Source organism: Nematolebias whitei, chromosome 14 (assembly GCF_014905685.2).
Source record: "Nematolebias whitei isolate Nwh7 chromosome 14, NemWhi1, whole genome shotgun sequence".
Lineage (NCBI taxonomy): Eukaryota > Metazoa > Chordata > Actinopteri > Cyprinodontiformes > Rivulidae > Nematolebias > Nematolebias whitei.
Window position 1 is genome coordinate 4934266 of NC_056511.1, and position 7566 is coordinate 4941831.

Sequence of the window (7566 nt, forward strand, 5' to 3'; positions counted from 1 at the left end):
AGCCAATGTAGAGAAGCTAAAACTGGAGAGATATGATCTCTCCCAGTAACTCCAGTTAAGACTCTGGCAGCAGCATTTTGGATCAACTGAAGAAGTTTAAAGAATATTTGGACACCCAGATAACAAACCATTACAATAGTGCAGTCTAGACGTGACAAATGCATGAACCAGTTTTTCTGCATCATTTTTAGATAAGATGTTTCTAATTTTAGTGGAAGAAGGCGGTTCTAGTAGCGTTTTTTCATTCAACCTTTATTTAGACAGGTTAATCCCATTGAACCTCAAGGACTCGTTTACAAGAGAGACCTGAATTCAACAAAGAGTGATGACAACAATGGACAACAATAGACAATTACAAAAGAGGCGTACAGATTTTTTTTTTTTTTTATATATACATTAAAATAAGATTGCAAAAAAGTAGCAAAAACAGATGATCAGGCGAATGTAAAAAACTAAAAACAGGAACATGTCTGCATTGGTCCCTGCCAGGAGTCCAACAGATTCTTAAAGCCACTTAGAGAGGTCAAGGTCGAGAGCTTCAGGTCTTTTTTGTAAGATATTCCAGGAAACAGGAGCGGAGTAGGAGAAGGTCCTTTTGTCTAGTTCAGTCCTCACTGAGGGAACACTGCAGGTAATAATGTCCTGAGAGCGCACGCTGTAGCTGTACTCACGCAGAGACATGTAGGAGGAGATGTATGAAGGCAGCAGACCAAGAAGTGATTTAAAGGTGAAAATGTACCAGTGAGAGAGTCTGTGTGAAGTTAATGGTGTCCAGTTAACCAGTGAATACTGGGTGCAGTGGTGGGTACGATAATCACAGCCAGTTATGAATCTTAGTGCACCATGATAGACAGCATCCAACATCTGCAGGTTCTTGTAGGAGCATTCATGTAAATAATGTCACTGTAATCAATGGAGGGAAGGAAAGTCACAGATACAAGGTGTTTCCTAGCATTCAGAGTTAGACAGGATCTGTTTCTGAAAAAGAAACCCAGTTTTACTTTCAATTTCGTTACTAAGTTTTCCACATGAAGCTTAAGAGGGTTAGTTATGCAAATATGGAGAAAATTTGTTTAATCTTTGGTTCAAAGAGTTTTTATTCTGATGTTCTTACGTCTTCTTTGCCTTTTCCCCTGCAGGTCTTATTTCATTTCCTCATTTTGTTCATTATGTGGTTAAATTTTGTTTATTCAAACACTGTGGGACTCCCAGGTTTCCTCCCACATTCACACTCTCTATACCTGCACCTGATTTGGAGGTCTGCTCTGCAAAGCTCCGGCCAGACGTTCCTCCAATGCTGGGACATTATGATACCTCATGGTGAATAATGGACGGACAGTAAACTAGCTTCTAAACAGTTTTACTATCTTCTCCAGTGACTTCCAAGTCCTGTTCCCTCAAGTCTTCTAAGACTTCCTTGTGACTTCATCTTGTTGCTTTGACCATCCAATCATCAGTCTGGATCAGCAACAATCAAATATCAACCACCTGCTCCTCTCTCCAACGGTGCTCACCTCCTCTGGATTCCCTGTGGGAACCCAGGACCGCGCCTCTCCCTCCTATCGGACTCCATCTACAAACACAAACTGTAAGAAAACCATATCAGCAAACAAGAGTTACTGTCTCATCAAACCAAAAATAATCTCAATACTCCTCGTCCTTTTTCCCTTTCAGCCCTGAACATCCCCTGCACCTGTAAATAAAACTGCTAACTCGGGGGCAACATCCACTGAAATCACGTTCAACACAAAACCGTTGTTTTCTTGTGCAACTCCAGTCAAATACAGAATGTCTAATGGTGTCGTAAAAATGAGACTCGGTATGAAAGATAATTCAAGAGGAGAGACCAGTCCAGATAATATTATTAAAGTTATCAATCATGTTTTAATAGTGGGCGCGGAGTTCAAGGGAGCGCTTTAAAGCTCAAAGAGCAAATCTGACTCACGCTGGGTTGAGTAAAGTCTGAATCTCCAGAAACCTGAAGAGTCGGCGGTGGCGTCCTGTGACAAACCTCTGCTCCAACGCAGGATTATAATCTGAACACAGTTTCTGTTATCAGTCTTCTAAACCATGGATGCTGAGAAGGACTTGATTATGACAAAGTTATATTTGATATTCTACTTCTGGGGTTTTGCAAAGATAGCTCACAGTTTCAGACATGACGATAATAATCCGAATAAAACTAACGGTACTTGAAGGCTTGTTTGTCACCGTTCATGTCAGAGTTTAGATGAAGACGGTCCATCTTACGAGTTGAAACAGTTTTGGTTAAACCTTGAAAATAACATAACCTCACGCATGACTGTAAACCTGCACATGTTACTGCTCGCAGGATGTGTTGTGAATGACTCTCAGCTACTACCACACCAAACTTCAGCTCAGTATCTGTAAAATTCATTGAGCTGTCACCATTTTTGTGTAGGTCAAGTTTGATGAGCCGTGGCAGCCATCTTGAATTGGATGAACAGTGTAGAGCCAGTGACGACTTCCTGAAAGTTTCCAAGGAGCTGAGGGATATTTCGCTAACAGACATTGACCAACACATTACACCCCACTTCTTGTCTTTTGGCAGCAGGCGATGATCAGTGTGAGGCGTACAACCACGGCTTGTTTTGAGTTTCATCCCGATAATGTATTTATTCTTCAGCTGCATCTCTTTAAGCAGAAATGGCATGAAATAATCTGACTCAGATGTGCAGATTACATCATCAGATTAGATGTTTTCACCATGCAGTTTCCAACACATCGTGCCAACATGATCCAACATGAAGAGCAAGGTCTCCGTGCATTTTTCCACGTTTGTCATCAGTTACCAGCTTCCTCTTTTTATCGTACAGCATCAGCCAACTGTAAATAAATGCCATTTAATTGACAGTTTACAGAAATTTGCATCCGTTGCAAATCAGCAGAAACAAAACTGATTAAAAGGGTTTTTTTTTTTTATTATTATTATTTTTTCAAGAGAGGAAATGTTAGCAAATGTTGACAGATCTTTCCACACTATAGGTAGGGCTGTTCAAGGTGCACGTTTGAAGCCGGTTCATGAAGGCGAACATGTGTAGAACCTGCTTAAAGTTGTCTCCAGCACAAATCCAGAATTGCACCTTTTTTAGAGAAGAAAAATAAAATGACTGCATCAACATAAAATTTTAAGTCCCCCTGTATTCTGTTGCTTTTTCACCCATTCTCCATCTAGTCTTGCACCGGACCATGTGTATTAAAAAAGAGGAAACTGGACAAAAAGAGGCCAAAAGAGGAAGAGTCAAGTATCTACAGCAGAAGAAAGTTATTTATTTAAGAAACGGGGGAAAAAAAATCATAAAAACCGGACACGAGCTGAGAGATGCAGCTCTGAGCCGATCAGTTGAGGATTAAATCTCGTTTTCTTTGAAGCTGTGACGTATTTGATTTTGGATAGCACAGAAGAAATGGGAACAAACTGTGTCTTTGACATGTTGCAACAAAAACATCTAAAGATCAAATTTTACGTTGATTCTTTGCTGAGTCACAAGAAACGTGTCGACTAACTTGGGTCATCTCGAGTTCAGGAGCCTTTTTGTGACTGAATGATAACAGTTAACTCGGTGCCATTTCCTAGTATAGCCCCTTTTAAAATGGATTTTTAATGCTTTAATAAAAAGTTATTAATGAAGTTGTCAACAAATTACCAATAATTTATAAAATAACTATAACATTGTAGACGGAAGAGCTGTTTAAGAGGGAGAAGTCGGAGTTTTGAAGTATTGGTTCATATTTATACTCACACTTGTTGAGAAAAGTATGCAGATAAATTGCTTTCTTGCGCTGAATGTGTACCACGTTTCAGTTTTATACCAATTTATCTGGAAAACAACTTGAGTAAACTCAAAAAGCTCCATTTGATACAATTCAAGCTAATCTGTTTTATGTTTGACTTCATACTTTGCAATGAGTAGCTTTTAATGAATAATGTAAATGCTTTGCAAACTCATGAATAACCAGTTTATAAAGTGGTAATAAACCCTTTATAAAGGGGCTCTTATTAGGAGTTAGTAACTAAGTTGCAAAAAGAACATTAATCTGAAAATGATCAGGTACTGTTGAAATATTTTATTAAAAATAGGCTGAAACAATTTAAAATTGAATAGCAAGCAGCCATCAGGGCGCTAATGATCCATTGTTAGACTGATGGTCCTCCTTGATCATGTGAACAGCTAGTTTTGGCTGTTAGCACCACACTGGTTGATCCACTATGAGGAGGACTGAGCTGAATACAGCACCTCTGAAGAAGTCTTTTGGATGAAAGATGAAACGTTTCTACATTTTTTGTTTTGTTTTGTTTTTTGAACGCGTCCAGAGGACCTGACTTAACTGTTTTAGAATTAAAAAAATAATTGAATGGTTGGTTACATTAAGATATTACAGATCTGGCTGACTGGAGTTAAAAAATAAAAAATAAATGAGTGCTGGATGAAGACTTTTGCACAGTGCTGTATAAGAGCTAGCCCTTGAAAGTTGATCACTTACTGTGTTGTTAATTTCAGTTTTTAATGGATTTAATCACTTTCTGTTTTTAAAACTCATTTAAAACCTTTTTTTTTCCATTGGCTTTTAACCTAGACTGAACTAGCATCTGTGTCTTAATGTTATATAGATTAAACTTTTCCTTAGTTTACCCATATCCCAGGAGAAATTTGACAAGTCGGCCTGTTTTCGAGGTCAACCGGGGGATTCAGATTCAGATAAGCCACAATTGTTGATTTTTTTTCAGGCAGACTGTTTGTTTTTCTTGTCAACCTTGAGTCCTGCTGGTACTTTCGATGCCAAAATGGCCACACTTGTGGGCATTCCACTGGTCTGTGCTTATGAGCCCCCTCCAAGACCATCCCTAATATGCTGGCGAGTCCCAGAAGCCGCAGGTGTCCTGTGATTTTCACAAATCACTTCCATCTTACGGTTTAGCCTGTAAATCAGCTGATTTTGAGTACTCGAAGCACAAACTAAACCGTCACACAGACTCAGCAGTTTTGTCATGGCCATAACTGCTGCCACCGTCTTCTTTAACAGCCGATAACACAGGAATCTGCCGATGCAAAAAAAGCAGAAACACTATCATGATTCCAATTATATAAACATGTTTGGCATCCTCCTGAGACAATACAGAAAGACACATCAGCTCCCAAACTCCCCACGGATCCATGACGTATCCTGCCGCGTGTGTCTCAGCGGGGCATGAGGGCTCTCCAGGACCCTGTCGCTTTGTTGAAAAGATTTTATCGATTGCATTGAAAGTCCAGCTGACCAGATCCATGACAGTAGTTTTAGTTTCAGAAAATGTGTAAAATAGGAGCTCTAATACACAGAGGGCAAAAAAAAAAGGGCAGGAGGAGAAAAAGTGTCCGCCTTGCATGAGAGCGAGTGAGGAAAACCCACATCTTCATTTTTATTCTTGAACAAACGACGACATGTGAAGTCACGAGTGTCATGTTTTACTGGATGGGTGAGAAGCGTGCAGCGACTTGAAAAGAACATAAAGATGTATTTATGTAATTAGAGCGTGCTGAACTTGTGTGGGAATCACCCGGCGTGTCCTCGGTTGGCCTCGGCCCGTCAGGACGCTCACAGACCCAAGCAGACAGAATGTGGTGCGTCCAGTTTGTTGTCATCACTGGAGGTTGGCTGGGTGATGGCGAGGATAAAGAAGCATGTGAATTTATCTTACTGTCTGTCTTTCTGGTGTTTTTCTGTTCACTGACTCGTCAACATGAGTGCAAAGCAACAGAGTGACAGTTTGATCTTATCCCAACAGACTTTTAGTTTTTACCTTATCAACGCACTTTAACATTGATTTCCATGTGATGGGAAGAAAATCAGATGAATATGAAGTGAGGGTTTCCTGAACAGCAGGTCAGTCAGGAAACGGGAAGTTTAATTAAACATACAATTAGGAACGAATCAACTGTTTGTAATCACAGGTCAGTTTTACCAACTGTGTGTTTAAAAAACATCTTTGCTTTATTTTGTCTCATGTTGTGTAAGGATCGCCCTCCGTCAAAAGAAAGGGGTGATAATGTTTCTGCTAGTGTCTGTATGATGTATATGTGTAACTTTTTTATCTTTTCCTGATGCATGCTCAATGATCCAGGTAAAAAAAATCTAACAAAGTGAAGTCAGGTCCTCTGGACAGATTCTTCTTGTTGAAACGTTTCGTCTTTTATCCAAAAGGCTTCTTCAGTCTGAGGAGCTGCAACAAACTCAGTCTTATAAGCAGCACCTTCTCATGGATCAACCAGTTTATGGTTTACACATCTCCAGGCCAGCTGTCACTCTTTCAGGGATGAAGATGTTCACATCCTTGATAGAGAGGAACACTGGTTTGAGAGATGAGTGAAACGTCTATAAAACAGCATTTGAAACCTTCACTTCAGTAGCAATGCTTCTCTCTATGAAGATAAATTAGTCGTACATTTTGATGTTTATTTCAGCTGTACAGTGCACAAAATTAACATTTTCTTCTTGTGCAAAAACACCGGAAAAATATATTTAATGTTTTTTAGTCAAGGAAGAAAATGCAGGAAATTTTCCAGTAGTTGTAGAGGAAAAATAACCTACTTATTTAAATGTTTATTTCAGTTTTACAGTCCCAAATTTAAATTTTCTTCTCGTTAAACAAAAAACTACCAAAGAAATATAATTTCCGGTAATTTTTTGCGTGAACTTTACATCTTTCAGTGTCCTTGTCAAGTTTGATGCATTGAGATGGATTTTTTTTCTCAATATTCTACCTTTACCAGTTCTAGATTAAAATAACAAAGTATAATGTGTTGTAGTTTAAAATGTAAACAGTCAGAATGAGCCGTCAGTAATTGTTTGTTGTCATTTACTCGAGCGGTTGTCAGCACTTGTCTATTTTAGAACCACCAAACATGCAGGTTAACCAGTCGGACTAACTCGTCCAACATGAATCCTTCCATTATGCTCAGCACGAACAGTTTCTACATCAGGTCTAAGGTTTCCCACGGTTTGTTTTCACAAAAACAACACACTTAAGACACATAAAAACTGTCAGTAAAACATTTTAAAGGGAATTCACCGCTGCATCACGGCCTGTTACAAACACAACATCTCTGCTGATGGAGGCACTACGGGCTGAGCTCTTCTTTAAATAAATCAAACATTGATGCACATCTTTTGTTGAAATGTTGAAAACTTGATAAAAAGACTGAAATTAAAACTGGGTTTCTTTTTCAGAAATAGATCTTGCTTAACTCTGAATGCCAGGAAACACCTTGTAGCTGCTACATCCAAAGGGAGGGATGTTGTTTTCAAACAGGAAGTTGGTCCCTGCAGTTCTTCATTCTATTTTATCTTGGACTGGTGTTCCTACTGAGTTTGTCAATTCTAATAAATATTTGGGTATCTTGGTCAATTCGCAGGGCAGCACGGTGGCGCAACTGGTAGAGCTGCTGCCTCTCAGCGAACAGGTCCCTGGTTCAAACCCCGGTCCAGGGGCCTTCTGGGTGGAGTTTGCATGTTCTCTCCGTGCATGCGTGGGTTTTCTCCGGGTACTCCGGTTTCCTCCCACAG